Source organism: Panthera pardus, unplaced genomic scaffold (genome assembly GCF_024362965.1).
Source record: "Panthera pardus isolate Hobbes unplaced genomic scaffold, ASM2436296v1 HiC_scaffold_25, whole genome shotgun sequence".
NCBI lineage: Eukaryota > Metazoa > Chordata > Mammalia > Carnivora > Felidae > Panthera > Panthera pardus.
In genome coordinates, this window is record NW_026526821.1 from 73,874,555 (window position 1) to 73,901,747 (window position 27,193).

The 27,193-nt window shown below is 38.1% G+C and overlaps 1 long non-coding RNA gene across 1 annotated transcript in view; it reads left to right on the forward strand.

The window, feature by feature from the left end:
* LOC109253222 (uncharacterized) overlaps positions 1-27,193 on the forward strand; it is a 202,978-nt gene that overhangs the window by 81,032 nt on the left and 94,753 nt on the right. The window lies entirely within an intron of this gene.

The following is a 27,193-nucleotide window of genomic DNA, read 5'->3' on the forward strand; positions in this document are numbered from 1 at the left end:
AGGAGCTTCCAGAGAAAGGGTGCTTAAGAGTTTGCATGAGACTTTGTCTGGAAATGGTTTTATTTTAACCTCATGTAGTTTGATGCTGAATTTTTTTTTTCCAGAATTTGTCTTTTTTTAAAGTTAGAACTTTTCTTCAAATATCTGGTAATTCTTGGCTATTATTCTTCATTTTTATTTACATGGTTTCTGTGGACCAGCTTGCTCGTTTGTTCTTTCTTTCTTTCTTTCTTTCTTTCTTTCTTTCTTTCTTTCTTTCTTTCTCCTTTCCTTTCCCCTTTCCTTTTCCTTTCCCTTCCCTTCCTTTCCCTTTCCTCTCTCTCTTTCTCTCCTTCTTTCTTTCCAATGTATTCATTATTCCAGTGTATTAATTTATTGACAATTAAAATTTGTTTAAAAAAAACAGACTTGTTTGAAGGAGAGGAAAAAGACCTGGATCACATAAATTTACAGCTATATTAAAATTAAAAAAAAAGTTTTATACACACATGCACAGTCACACAAATTCATACACAAATATATACAGAAACATTTATATACACTTGTAAATGTGTATAGGTGTATCTATATAATATTTTTCACATATAGTGAAATGCAAGATCTTAAATGAACAATTGATGAGTTATGACATATGTATGTGCCTGTATAACCAACCCCTTAAGAAATAGAATATACCTATGACCCCAGAAGTAAGCTTCAGTTTGGAAGCTTTTGAAAACAAAGCTGGACGATAACTTTAACTAAATGTATTTAGATTAATCAATCTTCTTTTTAAAAAAATTTATTTTTAACGTTTATTTATTTTTGAGACAGAGAGAGACAGAGCATGAACGGGGGAGGGTCAGAGAGAGGGAGACACAGAATCCGAAACAGGCTCCAGGCTCTGAGCTGTCAGCACAGAGCTTGACATGGGGCTCGAACTCATGGACTGCGAGATCATGACCTGAGCTGAAGTAGGCCGCTTAACTGACTGAGCCACCCAGGCGCCCCTCAATCTTCTTTTTTAAAAAACAGTATTAACACAGATATATAGAGCTGTTTTAAAAAACATTATTAACTAAAGAGGGCACTTGTGATGAGCACTGGGTATTGTATGTAAGTGATAAATTCTACTCCTGCAACCAATATTGATTGCACTGTATGTTAACTAAAATTAAAAAAAATTAATAAATTCTACAACTGAAGAAACTTTAAATACTGTATAGAAGAGATAAGACATTATGTTTTATTTAGATATTATTTTTTTTCCTACCTTAAAGTTTCCATAAAAGATTATCAAATTTACTAACTGATTTTGTATTGATTGTATTCTATTAATATTGTATCCACTTATTCTCAAATTTCTGTCTTTTTTGTATTCATTAATTTTGGGGGGAGGGGGTTGATCATTTTTAATATAGTGATTCAACAATTCTATACATTACTCAGTGCTCATCAAGAGAAGTGTACTTTTAATCCGTTCACCTATTTCACCCATCCCCCCCTCCACCTCCCCTCTGGACCATCTCTACAGCTCTCTATAGTTAAGAATCTGGTTTTTTTTTTTTTTTGCCTTTGTTCATTTGTTTTGTTTCTTAAATATGGGCGAGATTATATTATATTTGTCTTTCTCTAGTTGACCTATTTCACTTAGCATTATACCCTCTAGACCCATCCATGTTGCAAATGGCAAGATTTTATTTTTTTATGACTAATATTCCATTGTGTATATGTGAGTGTGTGTATATATAGATATAGATATAGATATAGATATAATCTTTCTTTATCCATTCATCTATCGGTGGACACTTGAGTTGCTTCTGTATTTTGGCTATTGTAAATAATGTTGCAATAAACATGGGGGTGCATGTATTTTTTCAAATCATTTTTTTCCTATTCTTTGGGTGAATACTCAGTGGTGGGGTTACTGAATCATATGGTCATTCTATTTCTAATTTTTTGAGGAACTTCCATACTGTTTTCCATAATGGTTGCACCAGTTTTCATTCCCACCCAGAGTGCACGAATGTTCCTTTTCTTTTACTTCTTTGCCAACACTTATTGTTTCTGTGTTTTTTGATTTTAGCCATTCTGACAGGTGTGAGGTGATATCTCATTGTGGTTTTGATTTGCATTTCCCTGATGATGAATGACGTTGAACATCTTTTCATGTGTCTGTTGACCATTTGTATGTCTTCTTTGGAGAAATGTCTGATCATGTCTTCTGCCCATTTTTAATGGGATTTTTTTTTTGAGTGTTGAGTTGTATAAGTTCTTTATATATTTTGGAATTTAACCCCTCCATTTTTTTTTGCATAATTGTTGTTGGTGCAGGATGTTGCTGATGCTTTGTTTTAGGTCTGCACTAATTTGAGATATTTTTCTTTCCTATTTGAAAGAGAAAAGTTATTTTGGGTAGATACTGCACTTGTGGTTAGAATTTCATTTCTCTTGGAGAGGGAGTTCAAGAGATCTGATTTGTTTTTCTTACTATATATACTTTATCTTACATAATTATGTTAATTGTCCTTTGAGGTAGAATTATTATACCCATTCTAAATGAGTACAACAGAGTAAATGAAACCAAAGTCATATATCTAAGACTAGTGCCACTTGGATTTAACTCAAGTCTTTTCAACTCTCTGACCTTTGCTTTTCCAATTGGAAAATTTGGAATTGTTGTCCAAAATGTCAATGATGCTAAGATTGAGAAATCATGGCTTAGATGATTTAGGAAGTTTAGGGCAGTTACTTTCTTTAGGTGAATAATATTTCCAAAATTACGTATGTCATGCATATTCCTATTAGAGATTCATTTTGAAGTCTTCCTTTTTTATTTTCTCCAGCAACTGTCCAAAATTACACCTGACATTTTTTTTTTTTTTGATAGAATACAAAATATGGTATTAGTTCTCTTTTACAGTTGCAGGTATTTACTCTGGCACTTAAAACAAGGCTTTCACTTGAGGCATTTCCATTAGTACATAATTTATAAATCTTACCTATCACTTCTTTTTTCTCTTTATTCAAGAGAGTTCATAAATTGGTGAATAAAGAAAGTGATTACATTTATAAAGCTAACACAATAGACCTTTATCTTAACTTGGATCTTTTTTAGCTAAATGCTTTTGGATGAAAAATATATTCTCAGCAAAGTCTTAAAAAGACTTGACTATTTTAAAGGGGTTCTCAGCATGAACACCACAACATTTGCTCAAGAAATGATTTAGCATGTATGCTGAAAACTTTCAAGTTGAGAAACTGAACTAGACCAACTTTTCATTCCCTCTGGTTGAATTGCAAGTACTAATAAACACTATAGTATGAAAAAATGAGGCTATTTTGGGTTAGGGTGTTGGTTTGTAGTCTTGGTGAAAGTTTTATTAATTATTATTAGTAGTAGTAGTAGTACTTAGGGTTTAAACTAAGATAAAAAAGGAAGTAGGAGAGTTGATGCTTTGCTCTGAAGCTTTAAAAAGAGAAAAGGGAGGATTTGTGTCCAGTCTGTACTTGCTGATTAGTGCATCTTAAACTCCAACCAGGCAGATGACTTCCAGACTTCCTGAAAAGAAGTGGAGTCTCCATAACCTTCTCATGTTTCCTATGCACGTGGCCTTTAGAACATGGGGGTGCATTTTATTATTATTTAAATCAAGTGTTTACTGACTACATAGTGTGCTAGATGTGGGGAATGCAGAGAATTATAAGATGTAGTCTTTGCATTTAAAGAATGCATACATTAAAATATTAGCTGCTTTCCAAATTAGAACCCAATAACTGCAGAAAGGATGAGACAGGCAGCTCCTGGTACCAAAATTTCCTTTCATTTCTCATGTAACCTGTCCTGCCTTGAACTGACTGTGGGGCAAAGTCTGTTCCAGGGATGTGCTGGGCATGACCCTCTTGCTTCTAGTGTGCTAGAAGCACACCCTGGCTCTTGGATATCCACATGGACACTGGGGTTTTGTGTCTGTGGCTAAGTTTCCTTGGCTTGGTGAATGATGCAGACCACCTTTTCTGGATTACTGACCTCTTTGCTTTGCCTATCTCTTCCCACGGCAGCCTGGCTTAATTATGTTCCTTAGCTGCTTCTGGGTGATGATAGCCTAAATTGGGCCCATAGCACCCCAACCAGTGCTGAGCAGCTGACACTTCTGATATTCCTTTCTCCCACCCTGGTCATGCTTATTGTCCTGCCAGGGAAGATATCAGACTTCATGGGGGAGGTTGAACTTCAAATGAACCTTGTGAAAAACAGAGCTTTGAAAAAAATCATCTGAGCAGGGCATGTACACTGGAGTAAAGATGGGGAGACTTCATGGAAGTTTTGCAATAGCCTGAGATCAGGGGATAATTTCCAAGTTGGCGGTGGTAAGAAAAGACATTGATGGTAAAGATGTTACTAAGAAAGAATTATCCTGACTAGGTGGAAGGAGAAAAGGAGAAGGAGTCTTTGAATTGTTGGAAATGCTAGATATAAAAATTAAAAATTTTGTTCTAAAGGTAAAACTGACCACCTGGGGGAAAACATGAGAGACTTTTAATGGATCATCCCTCACTAGGGTGACCAAATGTCCCAATTTGCCTACCACCGAGAAGGTTCTCTAGGAATGGGAAATTGGATTTCAAAACTAGATTGGTCTTTGGCAAACCAGGATGAGTTGGTCACCCTATCCCCAACCAGTGCCAGCATCACAGTGTGTGGTGTTGAATAATAGCATTTACCTTTTTTTTTTTTTTTTTTTTGATGTGGATGCTTTTTACATTCAAAGTCAACTTTGTGTAGGTCATCTTGGACAGGCATTTCAAACAGACATTGACAATTTAATCAAAAAGTTTGAGATTTTATAAATGGGGGAGATGGCCACATATGAGAGGCAGGTGCCTTTGTGAGTATGACCAACCTTCATGCTTCCATTTAGATGAGAGGCAAATTTAAAAAGTAAAATCTTTTCTTTCAATGTACTTTCATTTTTCTCCCACCAGCCCTTAACTCCTGCCCCTCTCCTCCGCCACCCCCTTGCCCAAATCAGAGTTCGATTTGTATGGTGTAAGATGTTTTGCTCTTTCCTTTATGATTTCTTTCCTTATGCTGGATAATTGAATACTTACTGAAATAGCTCAAAGCAGGAATCAGAGGGACAAAGGGAGGACAAAAATAGGAAGAAAAAAAGAACTCTGAGAGTGAACAAATTGGTTGCTGACTGCTACACTAGCTTGACACTGCAATACCTGAGGGCAAGTAATCTCTCTGCTGTGAGATGCAAATGAAGAGCTGAGGAAGAGCTCAAAGGACTTTGAGCAACTATAATAGATGCTGCACATTCATATACTGATGCTTATGTATTTATGAGAGGGCCGTGGCTCAGAATACCATCCAGAACTAATTGACCTTTAACATAGATGTTGTTTCAACAAACTTGTTTGGCTTCCCAGTCATCTGCGTGCTGGAAGCAATAAACCCAAAGTTTGCTTCTTGGGGCTGACATGTGAACACCAGTGCAAAGTGAATCCTGAATTTTCATATATGGAAAGATGTAGAAATAAAAATAGAAACATTTGTGGGGCGCCTGGGTGGCGCAGTCGGTTAAGCGTCCGACTTCAGCCAGGTCACGATCTCGCGGTCCGTGAGTTCGAGCCCCGCGTCGGGCTCTGGGCTGATGGCTCAGAGCCTGGAGCCTGTTTCCGATTCTGTGTCTCCCTCTCTCTGCCCCTCCCCCGTTCATGCTCTGTCTGTCTCTCTCTGTCCCAAAAATAAATAAAAAACGTTGAAAAAAATTAAAAAAAAAAAAAAATAGAAACATTTGTGAAAGTAACCAAGAAAGTATAGTGGCCTGCTGAATGTAGGGGCAAATAATCCTATGCATCTGTCATTGTTTTATTACTGAGTTTAAAGATGACCCTAAATCATCAAGACAAAGTCCAATACATTTAGCATAACTTGTTTGAGACCCAAGAGAACTACTTAACATCTTAGAGTTTCTACCAAACTTTTACACTGGTAAGTCTTCAGCTATCTGAAAAATTGACTTCTGTGGAATACTTTATTACTCCAGGAACTAATAATAAAGGAAATGTTAGTGCATGTTTAAAACAAACAAAATGGAGGAACCTAAGCAAGATTTAGGACTCTATGCTAGAATACCAGGGACCTGGCATTTGTGAGGAAATTAACTTGCAATCTTCCTATTCAGCTGGGGCTGCACAATGGATGCCAACTGCTGGACAAAGCTGGATCTTGCCGACATTCTGTTGCCCCGACTGCCTGCCGGCAGAGAGCCATCACAAGCTTCAGTGCAGCCCCGAGGGGCGCATATATTAAAGAAAAAACAAGAGCCTTGCTCCAAAATGGCTTATTTAAAATGCAAAGGGTAACAAGAGAGTTACATTCGGGGAAAGCCCAGCTCTCAGAAACAGGAAAGTAATACCAAATCTTGGTTAAAGTTGCTTGCTCTTGAACTAATTAACTAGGGATTGAATTCAGCATGAGAAGTCAGAATGTGGGTTAAAAGTGAAGGAAAATGTTATTTTTCCTCTTAGGTACCAGCCTGGCATTTCAGAATGTAGTAGCAGGCAGCACATGACGAAATCCCAAAATTGTGAAAAACACCATGGCTAATTGAAAAGGGGTTCCAGAGATATAATTTGGTCCAGATGCATGATAAAAAGCATTTTTATCTTCTTTGGTGGTAACCTCTTTGTAATAAGATATGGGCACATTTGTCACTAAAGAAAAAAAGAGAGAAATGAATAATACAGGATCCAGTGGAACAACAAATATGTTCTCACCACTTATGAAATACTATTCCTACCTAGCATTGATCTGCTATTGTTTTCTTTCAAATTTATTTTCTTATTTTTCTAACATGGGAGATTTGTGAGAAAATCATACATAAAAGAAGGAAGCCAAGATCTTTTGCTTTTATTTTACTTGCAAACCTTTAAGGAAAGAGTAGAACCTTTTTATAAAGTCATACTACCCATTGATGGCATCCCTCACTGGGTAGCACCTTTGACAGAACATGTCTGCATATAACAAGATCTTCTTAACAAGCCTGTTCTAGATTCAAAATTTTCATGCCTAATTAGCTGTGTAAACAAATTTGGAATTTAGGGAATTTTCTGTCACACAGGAGTGTGACATAGGAGTGAAGGTTTATTACTTATTTTGTAAGTGGGTCCTCCCCAAATTTGATAGTATAGACTCTCTGAAATCCATGCTATCCCCTATGGTATTCCCTTTGACTCTTAAATTGTGTATTCTGTGTTAATTTGGCTGCCGCTTCTGTATTCAGAAGTGCTCACAGTCAGAACCAACCAGTGGACTGTCTCAGGGAGAGAGTTATACTGCCCACAAAGTGCAGGGCACATTTCAGCAGAGGGCACTCAGCCCTTTGGGTCCTGCCCTGCCAAAGCCCAAGAGTTATGTAAGGTTCCCATGCCCAGATCTCTGCCAAATTCGGGAATTCTGTGAATTTCTCATTAGCTCATTGCAGAATGAAAGGAGAGGCAGGTAGAGACCATGCCAAATCAGGGGTCAGTAGAGAAATGCGATAATTGGATGTGGCCATCTATTGACAGACAGCACCCACCTCAGCATCAGCTGGTCAGGAATCCACAGAAAATCCAGGGGGCACATGGTACAGGTCACCCAGAGGTGGCTTTATCTTCTTTGACTGACACTTAAATGGCAAAGCTCATTTGATGCTGTTCCAGGCTCACTGCTGGGTATTTCTAACCATGTGTTTTAATTAATGTTTTTATTGTACTTGGGCCCAGAGGCTGTTTCAACAGACCAGCATATATTTAGAAGTCTCTGAATAAATAAATGTAAAGCAAGGAAAAACGGACTCTGCTGGAATGATGCAAGCGATTGTTTCTGAAAAGATAGATGAAAGTTTCAGACTCTACGGCTTGAAACGAACCCCTCTGCAGTATCATGGCATGTCACCTAAACACCCACTTTGCGTGTAACAGTATGAATTCAGGATCTTATCCAACGTCTGGCTTTAGAAGTCTGTCCTCTGGGTCTTGAGGCAATTGGGGAAACAGTAGAATTGATTGTGTCAGTTTTGACTTTAAAAAGTTAGCAAAGAAATAGTAGGGATGTTGGGCTGGCAGTGGCAGCAAATTTCTGAGGCAACATTTATTTGGACCAGTGTAGATTTCTTCCCACTGGTGGAGGAAGGAACTAGTTAAAACAGGCTAGTTCCTTTGTCTCCCCTTATTGTTTGCTCTTGAATTTTTGCTGTCCTTTAAAAAAAAATTTTTTTTAACCTTTCTTCACCCTCAAGAGACAGAGCATGAGCGGGGGAGGGGCAGAGAGAGAGGGAGACACAGAATCCAAAGCAGGCTCCAGGGTCTGAGCTGTCAGCACAGAGCCCAACGTGGGCCTCAAACTCATGGACAGTGAGATCATGACCTGAACTGAAGTCAGACGCTTAGCCAACTGAGCCACCCAGGTGCCCCTGCTCTTCTTTTTAAAAGGAGCTTTTATTTCTTTGCCATGCATTTTATGTCAGTAGCACTTTAATTCACTTTAGTCCATCTTTACTGGGAGAGGATTTAATTCACTTTAGCCCATCTTTATTGAGCACCTCTTCATTCAAGGCAGGAGCCAGACTTTGTAGGGGAGTGAAATGTTTACAAGGTAAAGAAAATGTATTTATAAGATACATCTTGCTTCTGAATATGTGCTAAATTTGGAGTAGATAAAAGCATCTTCCTTTTCTTGTCAGGATCCATTATAAGTTAAATTCTCCAGTTGTAGTATTTTGTGGGGGGGCCCAGAGAACTCATGAAAGTTACTCAAGAGCCAAAAGCCTGGAGTATTAGCAAATTGCCTGGTGATAGTAACCAGGTCTGCTCCTGGGCAGAAAGGTAAGGTTCTGCAGTCTGTCTGGTTATGTGCCATCATTTTTCGCTTTTCTCTTCCTACAGTGGCACCCACTTTCCTCCCTTTTGTCCATCTTGAGGGTTCCAAATTTTTCAAGATGCTCTCAATTAGTGGTTCTTGGCTCTGGTTGCAAACAGCATTGAAAAAATACCGATGGCTGGGCCTCACACCCAGAACAATGAAAAACACTGCAGTGATTCTATTGTGCAGCCAGAGTTGAAAATAGTGCCCTTTGCCCACTGTCAGTGATTCTCCTCCATGTGCAATTTGGCAAACTCGCCCTCAAGAAAGTACTTGTTTAAATTACCCCAGTTCCTTGATTTCAGGACCTAGACAGACTCCCCTAGGCAACCACCTATTCTAGGTAATTGCAGTCAACCTACATGTCCTCCTCACTCCCTGTTTACATTTTTTAGATGGAGTTAATTTTCTTCTTTCTTTTACTCCATTCTCTTCTTTATTTCCTCTTTGTTTACTATTCTTTTCACGCCCCTTTCCTTTCCCTGACCCTAACTATAGGTTTTCTGAGTACTTGAAGAGTATATGTTTCAAACTTGGCTTTGTCAATAGACATGACATGTAAAGTTCTTACATATACCATAGATTTAATAACAGCTATTTTACTAAAAAAGAAAAGACAGCAAGAAAAAGTATCACCACATTAAAAGCATACCTTAATTATAGGGGATAACATGCTTTCAGAAATATTAAACTGTGAAAATCATGTAAATCATAGAACAAAGAGAATATGGTTTTTAGTACTATATTGTGTGGGAGCAAAAATTTACCTGTAATTTTTTGAGGGCTATTTGCATTGTGAAAGAGGGACTTTTTAAATGAAAATATTGCAAATGTTGCCTTTTTTAATGATAAATTTTCAAATGGGACTGTGGGCTAGATAAGGGTTTCTCAATCTCAGTATTATTGACAATTTGGACTAGATAGTTCTTTGTTGTGTGTGTGTGTGTGTGGGGGGGGGGCTGCGCTGTGGATTGCTAGATGTTTAGCAGCATCTCTCGCCTCTCCCCACTAGATGCCAATAGTATCCTCGCCTTTCAAAAGTTGTTATAACCAAAATGTCTCCAAACACTGCCAAGTATCCTCTAGGCAGGGGACACAATCATCCCCATTTAAGAACCATTCGGCTAGTGAAAAAGATACTCTGAGAGCGGCAGCTTGTATCAGTTAGTGTTCAGTTGCAGAGAACAGACCCCACTCTAGCTAGCTTAAGCTGAAATGTATTAATGACAGGGTATTCAGTGTTCTACAGAACCGGTCTGCGGGCTGAAGAAACAGACTCTAGGCTGGTGAGCTTCCAGAAATGAATCCCAAAGCCACACCACAACTGAGCCATCAAAGGACTGCTGTGCTTGCCTTGATCTGGACGCTGCCTGTCAAATGGAGAAGTGGTGGTCAGGAAGCCACTTCTGCTAAACTAGGGAGTTAACACTCCATCTGCAGCAGCAGAATGATGCCTCATGTCCAGCCTCTCTCTTGTGTCACTCAGTCTTGATTTGCATTCTGAAAGGGAATCTGACGATGGAACCTACATCGTACCCGGACCCTAGTTACAAGGAAGCATGGAAAAAAGCAGTTTTTTGTTCACCAGCCTCTGTAATACAAAGGAAGTTTTTCCAGAAGAAAGCTAGAGTAGATGCTGAAGGAGCTCATCTCTCAGGTTCTTCTTAGAGATCCTTAACTCCTACCACTAGGCAACCACCTATTCCAGGTAATTAGGTTGGCCCCGGTGTCCTTTTCACTCCTTATTTACATTTTTAAATTTTATTTATTTATTTTTTTAAAGTTTTTAAAACATTTATTTATGTAATCTCTACACCCAACATGGGGATCAAACTCATGACCCCAAGATCAAGAGTCAGATGCTTTCCAACTGAGCCAGCCAGGTGCCCCTTAATTTACATTTTTTAGATTGATTAAATTTTCTTTGTTTTACTCCATTATCCTCCCTATTTGCTCTTTGATTACCATTCTTTTCACAACTCTTCCCTTTCCCTTACCCTAACTATAGGCTTTCTGAGGACTTAAAGAGTACATATTTCATACTTGGCTTTGTCAATTGACTTGGCTTTGTACAAAATCTTTGCTGATGGAGTGTGAGCTGAAGCCTAGGATAGTCAACTAATATCACCACTCAAGATGCTATGAGAATAGATATTTTGGGGGCGAAGCTTGTATCTTTGAATCATAGAAGGATAGAGCACCAATGAACATAAGCAATCACATTGTCTGATTTGCATTAAATGTTGATCAGTAGCCTTAAGTCCAAGAGGGTAAGAATGAAGCTCTACTTTCTGTCTCTGGATTATAATCTTTTCCAATTTAGAAAAAGGTGACTCCTCATGGCTAGGCATAGTAAATGATTGCTTGCCAAATATCACATATTTTTCTTCTAGTTTGTTGCTAAAAATATCCTAATTATGAATTGGTTTAAGATATGGGACTTTGACCCAAAGGTAAATGAAGTCGATATCCTTGGGAGAAGTAAAGACATGAGTCATTTACTCTTTAGCATAGGGTTGCTACATTAAATATAGGACAGCCAGTTAAATTTGAATTTCAAATAAACAATGGTTAATTTTAGTATAAGTATGATCCAAATGTTGCATAGGATATAATTATACTAAAAATTATTTGTTATTTATCTGAAATTAAAATTTAACTGGATGTCCTTTATTTTTATTTACTCAGTCTCATGTAATGAGCTGTTCGAGTTATTTTTTGAGAGGTACAGGAGATGAAGAAAACGTGAGGGTAATGGACTCCTGAGAGGAATAAAAATGGCCAAATTAGGCTATATACCAGAGGAAGAGGGGCAACTGAAAACAATCAGGCACTAACACTGGTCCTGGTTGTCACTGACCATTCCCTAGACATGCAAATGAAGCCCTTACATCAAGATAAAGCTTTACTTCTCTGCAAATGTAGTCTCTATCTTAAAGCATTTGGATCTGGTCCCAGTGCAGCATTCGTTGCCCCAGCCCAACAAGCCAAGCTTCGAGGTAAGTGGAAGAGATGAGCCGCACAGGCACTGGATACCTTGGAGCCTTGTAATCTTGCTTGCACAACCTCCAGATTGCATGGTCCTTGGCTTCAGTGCAGCTGGGCACAATTTCAATGCACATCTATGGAGACCATGTCACAACAACAAAACAAACCAACGTAGCTGCAAGTTACATTAACGGCTTGAAAAAACAAGTCAACAGACTTGAAGACTGCTCTGGGAGCCCCTCCCAGGGAGTTAGTCTTTGGCAGAAAGGGAGTTACTGTGTCTCCTTTTTGACTTTTTTTCAGTAAGATGATTCTATATGATCTTCAGCTTGTCCCTTTCAAGGAGTTTTTGTTTGTTTTTCGGAGGTAGCCTTTATTTGCTTTATTGTTGATGAGCATTAGATCTTCCCGGGTGCAGAGTGTCCCGTACTGCATAGAAATTTCTTGTCCTAAGAGATGGTTTCCCTACTACAGATGTCACACCCATGCAATGGTACATCCCTTCCTTACACTGCTATTGGTCATAAATACATTGAGCCAGATTTTCCAAATATTCTGATACTTCAGTCACTGCCTGGTTGCAAATTGGTGGACAGGAGGAGTTTATACACCTTGCAGCAGTATCTCATATGACAATTCTGAAGTAATTTGTTGGATACAACTCGCTCCTTGCTCCTTACAGAAAGTACATGGGTATATGTAAAATAAGGCTGGTAGCACCTTCCTCATTACTCAGCTAAGAACAAATTGGCTTCTTAATGTTAGTGGATCAGGCCCAGGACTATATGTGGATTGGAGTCTTGCCAAAATCAGGAAACTCCTGTGCTCATACAGTTATTATTTCTGATTTTTATGGAAGTTTTGATTTATGTGCCACTAATATCAGGGTGTGTGGGTGAATACACTGTGAGGAAGCTGGTGAAGAGAAGGAAAAATTAAGCATTTTTGAAGGAGAATTCTTAGTTGTTCGATGTGAGTTCTTTAAAAACAAATGTAGGGGCACCTGGGTGGCTCAGTTGGTTAGGCGTCCGACTTCAGCTCAGGTCATGATCTCACAGTCCGTGAGTTCGAGCCTCGTGTCGGGCTCTGTGCTGACAGCTCAGAGCCTGGAGCCCGTTTCAGATTCTGTGTCTCCCTCTCTCTCTGCCCCTCCCCTGTTCATGCTCTGTCTCTCTCTGTCTCAAAAATAAATAAACGTTAAAAAAATTAAAAAAAAAAAATAAAAAAAATAAAAACAAATGTAAGGTATGCTTTACTTTGCATCTTGAATTTTTTTTATCTGGTTTGCATATAACCTTGGACTATTGTATGTTACCTCAAAAAATTCAGCCTGAGACATACAGTGCATTATAACAACTCTAAGTTTTGCCTTGTATAGTAATTGTAAGCTTCTTTTTGTAAGAGAACAACAACAACAAAAACAGCAAAACCATTCTAATTTTCCTTATTTTTCTTTGGTTGTCTTTTTTTTTTTTAACCAAGCCTCTTCTGACTCATTTCCTGGGCTATCCCAATTTGTGTATGTTTCCAGAATTTGGTTTTTATTGTTTTTTCATTTTCACTATTTTCTCCAGTTTTTCTCCACTATTTTCTTCCGTTTCCTGTTATTCATTCCCCAAGTCCCATTCCCATATACCCTCCCTTTTCTGGATCACCCCTTCCTATTTATCTAGATCTTTGTGGAGAGATACAACTTTCTTTGCTCTTTCATCACAGAACTTACATAAAGTTTTGATCCACGTCCCCTGAAAGTGTGTGGAACAGTTTGCCCTTGCTTCAGGAACATGTCAGTGAGAGGCACAGAATGACTTGGAGTTGTGAACATGAACGGGAGTGGGATATGATTTCTCTTAGGTCCATTCCACTCTTAGGATGCCATGATTCCTGGAGAGATACTCCCCGGACTGGTGTTATCAGGTATACTCTTTTTGTGAATTTAGCTTCTTCAACTTAAATGTAGTTTGAAGTTAAGTTATGCTAAGCTGAAAAACAAACAAAAAGATTTTCAAGACATAAAAAATTTGGCTGTTTTCAGAGAGGCCAAAAAAAAATCAATATTGTCAGATAGTCCTCATATTATCTAAGAGGAGATTAATTCACAAAGCAGACTAACTGTGGAAGGATGAGCTCCTAATGCAGTTAACAGGTCTTTCTCTGTCGTACCTTGCTTGGCTCTCCTGACTTTTGGTAATTTTAAAGTGCAGTTGGAAAAGCACCACTACTTTATTTTGTTAAAAAAATTTTTTTTAATGTTTATTTATTTTTGAGAGAGAGAGTACAAGCAGGGGAGGGGCAGAGAGAGAGAGGGAGACACAGAATCTGAAGCAGGCTCCAGGCTCTGAACTGTCAGCACAGAGCGGACATGGGGCTCGAACCCATGAACCGTGAGATCATAGACTTGAAACGACGTCAGATGCTTAACCAACTGAACCACCCAGGCGCCCCTCATTTTGGTCTTTAATACTAAAAACAATGGGAAGCCATTGCTTTGGGGGGAGAATGATAGAGGTGGTCAGACTTACATGTCAAAAATATTTATTTAGATAGTATAATAAGCATCCTATGAATTACTAGAGGACCTCAAATATTTAAAACTGACACATATTTTCTTTTTTAAAAAATTAACTTTTGTCAGGACACTTAACATGAGATCTATATACTTAAAAAATTTTAAGTGTACCATACATTACTGTTGAATATGGACACAATCTTGTACAGCAGATATCTAGAGCTTATTCATCTTACCTAACTGAAGTTTTATGTTTGTTCATTAATAACTCCTCATATCTCCTTTCCCCTCCCCATGGTACCTACCATTCTAGTCTTTGATTTCATGAATTTGACTAATTTATATATCTAATATAAATAGAATCATGTAGTATTTATCTTTCTGTGTCTGGCTTATTTACTTAGCATCATGTCCTTAAGCTCTATCTATGTTGTCAAATACTGCAGAATTTCTTTTTTTTCCCCTTAAGACTGAAGAGTACTCTATTATATGTATATTCCACATTTTAAAATCCATTTATTGTCAATGGACATTTAGATTGTTTCTATCTCTTAGCTATTGTGAATAGTGCTGCAATAAATATGGGAGTGATAATACCTCTTTGAGATTTTGATTTTAAGTTTTTGGATATAAATTTAGAAGTGGTATTATTGAATCATATGGTAGTTCTACTTTTAATTTTTTGAGGAACTTCCATTATATTTTCCATAGAAGCTACACCATTTTGCATTCCCACCAACAGTGTTAAAAGGTTCCAATTTCTATGCATCCTTTCCAACACTTGTTTCATTTGCTTGTTTCTTTTTTCATAACAGTGATTCTAACAGTATCAGATGATATCTCATTATGGCTTTGATTTGCATTTCCCTGATGATTAATGATGATGAAAATTTTTTCCATATACCTGTTGGCTATTTGTATGTCTTCTTTGAAGACATTTTTTAAAAAAAAATTTAATGTTTATTTATTTTTGAGAGAGAGAGATCAAACTGCGAGATCACGGCCTGAATCAAAGTTGGAAGCTTAACTGACTGAGCCACCAGGCGCTCCTGAAGAAGTTTCTATTCAAGTCTTTAGCCCATTTTTGAAATCAAATTATTAGTTTTTTTGTTAATGAATTGTGGGAGTTCTTTATATACTTTAGACATTAATTCCATATCAGATACATGATTTGTGAATATTTTCTCCCATTCTATAGGTTGCCTTTTCACTCTATTGATTATTTCCTTTGCTGTGTAGAAGGTTTTTAGTTTGATGGGATTAAGCCCACTTGTTTATTTTTGTTTTTGTTGCCTGTTGCCTGAAATAATTGTCAATACCAATATCATGAAGGTTTTCTTCTTGGATTTTTACAATTAAAAAGTTTTTTAAAAAGTTAATTTATTGAGAGAGAGAGAGAGAGAGAGAGGGAGAGAGAGAGAATTATTGGGGGGAGGGGCAGAGAGAGAGAGGGAGAGAGAGAATCCCAGACAGGCTCCACACTGTCAGTGTAGAGCCCAACTCAGGGCTCAACCCCATTAACTGTGAGATCATGACCTAAGCTGCAATCAAGAGTCAGATGCTCAACTGAGCTACCCAGGTGCTCTGAGTTTTACAATTTTAAGTCTTATGTTTAAGTTGATTAAAAAAAAAACAAAAAACTTTTTTTAAGCTTATTTATTTTGAGAGAGAAACAGAGCCCAAGAGTGGGGGATGGGCAGAGAGAGAGGGAGAGAGAGAGAATCCCAAGCAGGCTCTGCACTGTCAGTGCACACAGCCTGATGTGGGACTCGAACCCATGAACTGTGAGATCATGACCTAAGCTGAAGTAAAGAGCCAGACATCTAACTGACTGAGCCACCCTGGAGCCCCAAGTTGATTTTTAAAAAATGTTTATTTATTTTGGAGAGAGAGAGAGACAGCATGCAAGCAGGGGAGGGGCAGAGAGAAAGAAGGGGACAGAGGATCTGAAGTGGTCTCTTCACTGACAGCAGCTAGCCCACTGTGGGGCTCAAACTCATGACCCATGAGATCAAGTCTGACAAAGTTGGATGCTCAACTGACTGAGCCACTGGGTGCCTGAGTTGATTTTTGTTTATGGTATGAGTCCAATTTTATTATTTTTCGTTGGATATCCAGTTTTCTTAGCACCATTTGTTGAAGAGACTATCCTTTTCACATTGTGTATTCTTGGCACCCTTATCAAAGATTAACTGGCTGTATGTATGTGAATTTATGTCTGGGCTCTATTCTGTTTCATTGGTCTATATAGCTGTCTTTACTCTAGTACCATAGTGTTTTGATTACTGTAGCTTCATAATATATTTTGAAATCAGAAAATGTGATGCTTCAAGCTTTGTTCTTCTTTCTCAGGATTTATTTGGCTATTTGTGGTCTTGTGTGGTTCCATGTGAATTGTAGAATTGTTTTTTCTATTTCTATAAAAAATGTCTTATGGGTTTTGATAGGATTTGCACTGAATCTGTAGCTCACTTTGGGTGGTACAGACATTTTAACAATATTGAGTCTTCTAATCCATGAACACAGATGTCTTCCCATTTGTGTTGTTTGATTTCTTTCATTGATGTTTTGTAGTTTTCAGTATATAAATCTTTCACCTTGTTAGTTAAGTTACTTTGGTATCTTTATCCACAAAAATGTGGTCAAGACAGCCCAGAGTGAAAACTGTAAGACCAAAAAGTAGGACAAAATTATTTTGGACTTGTTTTTGTATTCTTAGATATATCTTATCAGCATTTAATATGAGGTTCTGTTCATCATAGGTGTGCTTCGTGTTCATTCTTTTCAAATGAAATTTTTACTTTACCTTATTTGAAAAGTGAGTGAAAAACTGACTGTTGGGGCCCATATACTACTTGGAAAGGAAGAGCTAACAAAAGGTTGATCTTTCACATTTAGGTCAGTAAATAACCCTTTTATTCATTTCTGCCTGCACATAATATGGATACTTGTTTGGGACTGCTATTACATATTGCAGTCACTTAATAAATTATATTGAACTAAATTACTTGACTAAATTATTTTGTGAGTTGGTAGTGAACTTAATTTACCCTTAAAGGAAAGTAATCCCATTTATAATCTGCATGGGTTGTTCCCAAAACCAAGCATAATTTCCACTGATATGTTATGAACACTAACAGGAAAAAATGATGAATGATGACCAAAAGATACAGATACTAAATGTTTCATTAAAAAAGCAGTCTTCTGGAGTAAAACTTAAAGTTCTTAAAAAATATTAAAATAAATGAATAACTATAGTTCTTAAACTGGATGAAATCTTACATTAATTTGTTATAAAAATTATCTAGTGAAACGAAGTATGGAAAGGGCATCTTGAGAATTGTGAAGATGTTGAATTATTCTGTTGTTTTAGATCAGCAGTTCCAAGACAAACTATAAAAAGAAGAAAAATCTAAAATTTTGTATGTAGAATGAAACTCATCTTTTTAAGCTCTAGGAACTCATTTGCAAATTAGTCTCATGCATGTTGTTTATGGTTGTGCATATTAAGCCTGGTCAATATGGCATAATAGTTAAGAGGTCCACCTCTGGAGCCTGACAGTTTAGTCTTAGAAATTCTTGCTTTCTCATTTATTAGCTATAGGACTTGTGAACAATTGGGAAAATTACTTAACCTCTTCCAGTCTTGGCTTTTTCACTTCTAAAATGGGGGTCATACAAAGAAAGACAGATACCATGTTTTCACTCTTATGTGGATCCTGAGAAACTTAACAGAAGACCATGGGGGAGGGGAAGGAAAAAAAAAGTTAGAGAGGGAGAGAGCCAAACCATAAGAGACTCTTAAAAACTGAGAATAAACTGAGGGTTGATGGAGGGTGGAAGGGAGGGGAGGATGGGTAATGGGCATTGAGGAGGGCACCTGTTGAGATGAGCACTGGGTGTTGTATGGAAACCAATTTGACAATAAATTTCATATAAAAAATAAATAAATTTTAAAAAATAGGGGTCATAATAGTCCTACCTCATAGGATTGTTGTCAGGATTAGATGTATTAATGCATCTAAAAATTCTACCTGTTATTATTATTGTTGTTGTTATTTCTGTTGTTATTGTTATTATTATTACTGCTACAGGAGAGAATTTTCTGACGTATTGCAAATAGCCTTCTTCTCAGTGTAATATATAGTTGGTGTTTGGAGAATGTTCTTTCCTACCTAGATCATTTCCTATGTGTTCTTCATGAAGGCATTCTAGACAGCGGTGGGCTGTGTGTGTGTGTGTGTGTGGTCAGTCCCTAAGATTATAAAATGCAGCAGACTATTATATTATGATAGGAATCTAATATTGCAGGTATTAAAACAGTAGGAACACACAGAGAATAAAACTATGAGAAGGTATTTATAACTATGTGATGTTGGTAAAACACTTTCTCTCATGTCTCGGCTTGTTCAAATTTTTTTCCATCATCTGAAACGCTGGTATTGGACTAACTTCCTAATTTCCTTCCTAAGCTTCACATCTGTAATACTCTTCCTCTTGTCTGAAGTGCTCTCCTTAAGCATCACTTGAATGATGCCGTGCATCCTTGGACACGTATAGGATGCACCGGTGTGGAGTGGATTGTCTGTTTTTAACCCACTCAGGGTTGTCAGTGGAAACCACAGTATAAGGGGTAAAAGCACCCAGAAGTTAAGTATGCAGTATTGTAAGAACATTAATATGGAGGCAGTGCTGAGTGACAAAATGACAATGAAAACAGGGGTCACCCAGACTCCCTCAGTGCTTAATGTTAATAGGCATTTACTAGCCTCTTACTGAGCTGAAGTTTCTTTAGGTACTATATTCCAGATAGAAGCTGCTGGAAATTTTTACCTTTAACTTTCACCTTCACTACTCTGTCTTCTCTCCATTTATAAAAAACTACTGTTTTAAGGGCTATTTGTTACCATTGTTGAGTGTCACCACCATCAAGGACCCACCATTTTCAAGGTACTCTTCTGGGCATTGAGTCAATATTTGCTGATGATCTAAATGCCAGGGCCTCTTGAGAACTTAAGAAGAATGTTGCCTAGGCAGGGGGAGGGAAAGAGCAGATGGATTCCTGGCCATGTAGCTGTGCAGCGAATTTTGGAGGTCTGGGCTGAAGGTCTCCAAAAAATGTACCACTTACTACCGCTTTAGCTGTCACTGTGTTGTAGCTGCATCTCCCTCAAGCAGCCTGGAAATACCCTTTCATGTTAACACTTTGGAGGAGAGCAATAATTCTTCTCTTCTCATTCCAAGAGAATTAAGGGAATCATGGAAATGTAGGTCTGTGAGGACGTGACAAGGCAAGCCATCAACCTCACAATGAGGGCTCAGCAAGTTGCTTCATGACTTCTATTCATAGATGCCTTTTCTCTGTCAGCAGTTTTGAAGCACCCATAAAACAAAATAGGCTCATTAAATATGAAGGGGTAAGTGAAGTTGGCAGTTGTACCTATTCAAATAGGCTTTCCTATTTAGATGTTTATACTCCAGAAGAAAGAACAGTCAGAAGATGAACGCCTGCTTATCAATGACTTCTCCTGGTGTCTCTTTGGGGTGGATGTTGCTCAGGGTCCAGTTATGGGTATTTTGCTCCAGATCTACCTCTAATCTGGTCTATGAAGTTAATGTCACAGTGAAAAGGCAGGATGATCTCATCACCATCATTTCATTCACTAAGTTTGAATAGAAGGGTGAAGACTGTCTCATGTTCCTTTCTAAACAATCAAGGGCATTTCTTCATGATCCTTCCCACATGGACATGGGCTTAGTTGTGCCATCTTGCTGACAGGGACAAGCAATAGTTTTGGCCTGTGGACCAGCTTTCTCATCCATAGATTCTCTTCTTTCACAACATTTTGGCAAATTCGGCTCCCTTTCTGAACCTACAGCATCCACATTTTAATGAGCTGAGGAGGATGCCAAGATACATAAGTGATAGTTTTAACTCTCAAAATCTTACAGTCTGTAAATGAGGTAATGTGTGATGATGTTGAGTAAATCACTATGCAAATGTGAGGCAATTTGAGCTGATCCTTAAAAGATGGAAAACATTTCTATGCTCTTCGGTTGCTGGAATAGTTAGAGCAAAGGCACAGAGATATTTCCAATCAGTAGACACTATTTTTGGTATTTATTTTATTTGGTGTGGGCAATATTTGATGCCATAGACCACTTGATTCATCTTGAAGGGTTCTCTTGGCTTCTGTGACATTACATTTTACTGGGTTTCCTCCTGCTTTTCTAATGGCTCTTTTCAATCTCCTCCCTAGTCTGTGCCTCTAGCCAGGCTGTTCTCTTAAAGGTCAGACCTGTTTATCTGCTTTTCACACCCATATCTCCAACTCTTACTTAAATACCTTATGTCCAGAATGGCCAAACCTGAACTCACCATCTTTCTCCCCAGTTCTGCATCCCTCAGTCTTTCTTATCTCAGGGAATAATGTACATTCAGTTATTCAAGTCAGAAACACGGTAGAATCTTTGATTCCTCCCTCCCTTTCACTCTCCATATGATCAGCCATCAAGTCCTTTATATTGTGGTTTACATTAATATTTCTCAAATATGTCCAGGTCTCTCCATATCGACTGCCAACTCCTTGGGTCAGCTCTCCATCATCTTTTGCTTGGATGACTGTAGTAGCATCTACCTTTGATCTTTCATCAGCTAATTCTTTCTTTTCTGTGTTGCCAGATGAGCCTTTCTAAAACACAAATATGATCATTGTGATTTTTTTTCCTTAAATCCCTCTAATAGCTTCTATTTGCCAAAAGGATAGTGTCCAGGTTCCTAAATAAGGTTACTTGCCTTTTTTGTCTTGGTCTTGCTGATCTCTCTTGCCTCTTCTCTTGTCACCACCACTCAAGCTCCCTGAACTTCAGTCATTTTGAAGTGCACTTGCAGTTCACTCACTCACCAGGTGAATTTTCTTATCTCCAGGACCTTGTGCTTACTGTTTCCTACCTAGTACAGGTTTCTCCCTTGCTCTTTCTGTGGCTTCACCTGGGAAATCACTGTTCATACTGATTCTAATGGCCTGTTTACTTGCCTCTCTCTCTCTGTCTTTGAGACAGAAAGGGAGAGAGAAAGTGAGAGGGTGCAGATGAGTGAGGGGCAGAGAGAGAGAGAGAGGGAATCCCAGGAGGGGTAGAGGGAGGGAGAGAGACAGAGGAGAGAAAGAGAGAGAGTAGCAGGGCTCACCGAAGCAGGGCTCATGTTTTACCTGAAGCGGGGCTTGTGCTCACCTGAATTGGGACATGAGCTCACCCGAAGCCAGACTCCAGCTCACCCATGAGATCGTGACCTGAGCCGAAGTCAGACGCTTAATGACTGAGCCACCCAGGAGCCCTTGCCTATATATAGGCTCTTAAGGTCAGTCAATACCTCTTATAGAGTCTGAAACACTTTAAATAGTCAGTAGACATTATTTTTTGGATGAATAAGTGGCAATATAGGAAGTATCTTTAAGGAGTGGCACATCACTCAGTTTGACTGGAATGTAGGATATACAAAGGACAGGAGTGAAAGATGTAAAAGAAAGATGGCTGGGTGTCTTAGGTTGGGTTCCTTGAACACAAAATCTGAAATAAAGATTCCAGTGCAGGAAGTTTATTGGGGAATGCTTGTAGGGTCAAACCTTGTGGGTTAGGAAACCAGGATAGGGCAGAGGGAGAAGTTGAAGTTAATGAAGTTGCAGCAGGGCCCTCAGCTATTCCCACATGACACATAGAAGTTGGGATAACTGTACAAAGTTGTCTTGAATTGAGACAAGGGGGTTGGCCCTTTATATTCCCACAGTAATCTGTCATTAAATATGGTCTGCCTCTGGGGAGAAAGCAAACCTTGGGACAAACAGCTCCTTTTGGTCAATGGCAATTTCCAGGGAAGAATTCAACTATGACCTGTCAGAAGCCAACACTGCTGTGATACTGAAGGGGGATATAGGTGGCATGCCACATCATCTATGACACTATGCCTAGTTTATGCCAGACTGAGGAGTTTATACTTTATTTGGTAGGCCTGGAGATACCACTGAAAATATTTACACAGAGTAGTAATGTGATTCAGAGCTGCACGTAGGAAGGTTAACCTGGCTAGGTATTTAGATTGGATTGGAGGTAGAGAAACTGGGACAGAGAAGACAGTGGGAACCTTTTGAAATAGTCCAGGTGAGGAAATAAAGGTCTGAGCAAGAGTGTTGGCACTGAAAATGGGAAAGGCAAGTGGTTTGTTATGAGAGATATGGCAATGCTAGAATTCACAGGCCCTAGTGACTGGATCGATGTTGGAAGTCTGGAAGAAGAAGGATACTCAAAGGTGATTCTGAAGTTTTGAGCTTGGCTGAAATGTAAGAGCAATGGTACTGGTAATATTACTTAAAATATAGGCTTGGCAGTAGATTTGTTGAATTTGCAGGATGGCAGCTACTCAAGTAGAAATGGCCTACAGGTGACTGGAAACTTTTTTCAGAAGGCAAAATACACATAAATGAAAAGTTATATAATGACAGGAGAGGTTATGAAGCAGCATAAGTATTAAATGGATTTATAAATAGTTAATGCTAAGGGAGGTCAGAAAAGAGAGAAATCACTGTGGCCAAGAAGTCATCATAGAGGAGGTGGCATTTGAGTAGGGTCTAGATGCAGATGTGGGACCTAAGAGAGAGGGAGGGAGGAATGATAGCATTCTAGGTGGTTTGAGCAGAGGCAGAGAGGTAGGAATATATACCACATGTTCAGGGTACATGAGAAGGTCACTTTGACTAGAAGAAAGGATTCATTGAAGGAAATACTGGTTTAAAAATTATACAATTGATTGTGGAGGGGCTTGAGTTACAGGCTGAATGACAGGGAGTTTAGAGGAATTCAGATTTCTTGTAAAACTTTGTTTCTGAAGTTTGGTACTATCTATTGCTGAATGTGGGTCTCCATAAACGACAGAACTCGAACTTTCCACTTGAGAGATACTTTCCGTGTTTTTTTACACCTAAGTGGCTCTGATGTAGAAGACTACTGGTCATGGGCATTCTTTTTCAAAGAGACTATGTGAGGACACATTAAAGGCAAGTCCAGCCTGCATGTATTTCTGCGGCTTTTATATTCACAGTCTTTGCTTAGATTTAATGAAGTGCAAAGAATCTGCAGCCTAATTGGTCAGCTGGTGTACTGGCTCACCCTGAAAAGTAAATATTGTGTATCTGCAAGTGGAAAGTCAGTTTGTGTAATCTAGCTGCCTAGTCACGCCTGCCCCAAACGCTGTTGAAAACTTTGACCAAGGGCTATAAAACAATCTGTCAAGAGCAAAGAGCTGGGGCCCAAGTTTGCTTCCACACAAAATAGCTGGTTCCTGAAGCTATTGGGAAGACAATAGGGCATGCATTTGACTTGCTGGGATCCCATGTTTGTTACAGAAGCATCTGGCAGAGCTAAATAGCTTTGTTTTACATCATTTTTCATTTCTTGTTTTTTATTTATCCTCTACTTTGATTTATTTGACATTGCAACTTGCCCCACCCTCTTCTAAGTACACTCATAGAATAAAAAGGGTATCTTGATATGAGTGCTGTAACTTCAAAATGGAATCTTCAGATTGACACTTGGACCATTAAAAAATAAAGCAAAACAGAAATTTCTTTGGTGTCTTTGAGCAAATGTTTAAAAATTTCACCCTCTTCGAAGGTGATCATGGACTGTTCTGAGACTTCCCCACTGCCATTTTGTGACATTCACAGAATCACTTATTTCCTATTTTCTTTGCATAATTTCATCACATAGTGTTTGAAATATCTCTTGGGAAAAGGATGAGAATTACTGTTGAAGGCACTAACTTTTTTTTTTTTTTTTTGAATGATATTTGCTGAAGCCACATGGTTACTTTTAGAATGGCCTGCTAGATTTAGAACTGGTAATAGAGAGTATGCAACTGGTGTGTGAACAGTTACTTGTTAAGGTAAAGTAGCCCAGACATGTCTGTAGCTTTTTGCTCTGCTAATTGTATGAATTTTCACTCAACAGAAGAAAGCATGTCAAATCTTGAGCAATTAAAAAAAAAAAGCACCTGAGCATGTTATTAGGTTGCAACTGATATTCGACAGGTCTACATTTATCTCTAAGAAGCAAAAAAGCAGTATTTACATTTTTAATCCATCGTTCAACTTTGCACAATTGATTTTATTCTTTAGTCCACAGAAATGTTTATTGCACTGTAAAGATTTTTATACTTATATATTTAACAGTGTCCTTTAGACATTTGGTCTACAAGGGGTATGGTTCAGTGATCCAAGAAGAATCACATAAGAGTTGTGTGTCATGTTTTCAATTTTAACTAGAAAGCTTATTTGCTTAATGCCTTACTTACTCCATTTAGATCCTTACTGAATCCAGGCTAATTTTCATGGCTGCCTTAGACATCCCTAGTAGGAACTCTTCATTTATTTCCTATTTACTTTGGCTAGAGATGTAAAAGAGTCATCTTGAGACCCCATAGTGTGATCTTAAGGGTGCTGAACAGACTTCCTTATTTCCCAAATTAACACTCGTAAATAGTATTTTTTAAATTGAGGTATAGTTGACATATAGCATTATATTAGTTTCAGGTGTATAGCATAATGATTTGATGTTTGTATTTATTACAAAATGATCACAAGAAGTCTAGTTAACATCCATCACCATATGTAGTTACAATTTTTTTTCTTGTGGTGAGAACATTTAGAATCTATTCTCTTAGAAACTTTCAAATATGCAATAATTTTTTATTAGTAATACTCCTTTAACAGTCACCAAAGATCTTGATGCAATTTAATTATCTGTGGTATCTATTAGCCTCATCTCTAGTAGACAGGGGTTTTTTTTGTTTGTTTACTGACAGTTTTTTTTTTAAAGGAAGCACAGAAAATACCAATGGCTACACAGAATTAGCCACTGATCAATAATGAGGTGGTTAGGACTACAGGCTTTGGAGTCAAACTGACCTGGGTTATAGATCTTCCTTTACCACTTTCTTCTTGTGTGACCTCTATTTCTTATTTCTCTGAGGCTTAGTCTCTTCCTCTTTCAAATGAGATGGAAATGCCCATGTCATAAAATGAGGTAATATTTGTAAAGCATATCAAATGTCTAGCACAGCATGAAGCCACAGTGTATGACATGTAGTAGATACTTACTTAGTAAATGTTAGTAAATCTCATTATTACTATTCAAATAATCTAGGCATTAAAAAAATGCCTTCCTTGGAAAAGGCTAACACAGATTTGCTGACACTAAGCTATAACTTTAAGATTTAAAAAAAAATTTTTTTAAATGTTTATTTATTTTTGGGAGACAGAGAGAGACAGTATGAGTGGGGGAGGGGCAGAGAGAGAGGGAGACATAGAACATGAAGCAAGCTCCAGGGTCTGAACTGTCAGCACAGAGCCCGATGCAGGGCTTGAACTCATGAGCTGTGAGATCATGAGCTGAGCTGAAGTCAGCCACTTAACCAACTGAGCCACCCAGGCACCCCTATAACTTTAAGATTTTTAAAGGCATACTTAGATTTTCAACTGAGGTACTAGCCTACATCTCATTTTAAGAATTAATATGAACTGCCCAACACCTGAATCCTTGCTCCTGAACTTCACTTAAAATATTTGAATCCAAACTGTTCCTGCAGTTTTTGCCTCTTGCATCTACTTGATACCTGGCACCTGTAGCCTCTGCTGTTGTGATAGCCACAGTGTGGACTTTCCCCCTGGCTCTCCATTACCGAAAAGTTTGACTTTGTTATACCACCTCCTCTATCCAGGCCTGAATCTCTAGACTGGGTTCTGTTTTTTGGCTTTGCCCTACTAGGTCAACATTGATGGGCCCGTCCCCTGGGCTGCATATAGGACACTAATATGTTGAAGTCCTTAGTTAATGGGACTGGTGGACTCTATACCAAAACACTATTGAACAAGCACTTATATGGAAGATTCTGGTAACCCACTCCAGATTTTGTATTCAGCCTGTAGCTTTAGTTTAATGCCTGGCTGTGATTTTCTATCGTATTTCCAAGTCTCCTAGGGCTTCCTTGCGTTTGCTTTGAATTAAAAAACAACAAGTTCTTAACCTGACATGAAGCTCCTTGTAAAAAAGAGAATAAATTGCAGATATAGGAATGTATAGAGAGGAGAATACAGTGTTCTTTCAATCCTATCCCAGAAGTAACTATAGTGAACATTTGATATACTTTTTTCTCCTTTATGGTATGTTTTACGTAACTGAGACGGTACCTCTTGCATTTTTCACTTAATACTTATATCATAAACGCCCCCCATTCTATAAAAATCTTTTAAACATTTTAATCACTGAATAATATTCTACTATATAGATGTGCCATAGTTTTAACTTAGCCATTCCCCCATTATTATGTATTTAAACTCTTTTCATTTGTTTGGTTATTAGAAATAATACTAAACTAATCACATTTGCATAAGCATTTCCTTACCAATTTAAAACCCAGTTGTAATACCTTTTTCTTAAAGGGTAAAATAATAGCATTGTTTCTTTCTGCCATCTTTGGACAAAATGTAAATAACTAGGCTGAGACAATTATAGTCACTTAAATATCTATTGGATGAATAAATAAATAGGTATTGAAAAGGTGATTTGCCCTCATTAAAAATAAATACATGGAAGTGTGGAACTAAGGAAGAGTTCTACTTACCCTAGAACATAAGAAGTATGTTAAAGAAAAGAGATAGAGAATTTTGAGGGGAGAAAAGAGTGCGGGAAGTTAAGGGAGACATTCCTGCAGCAATGCCTACCAAGGACCTAAAGAGCAATGTGGAAGG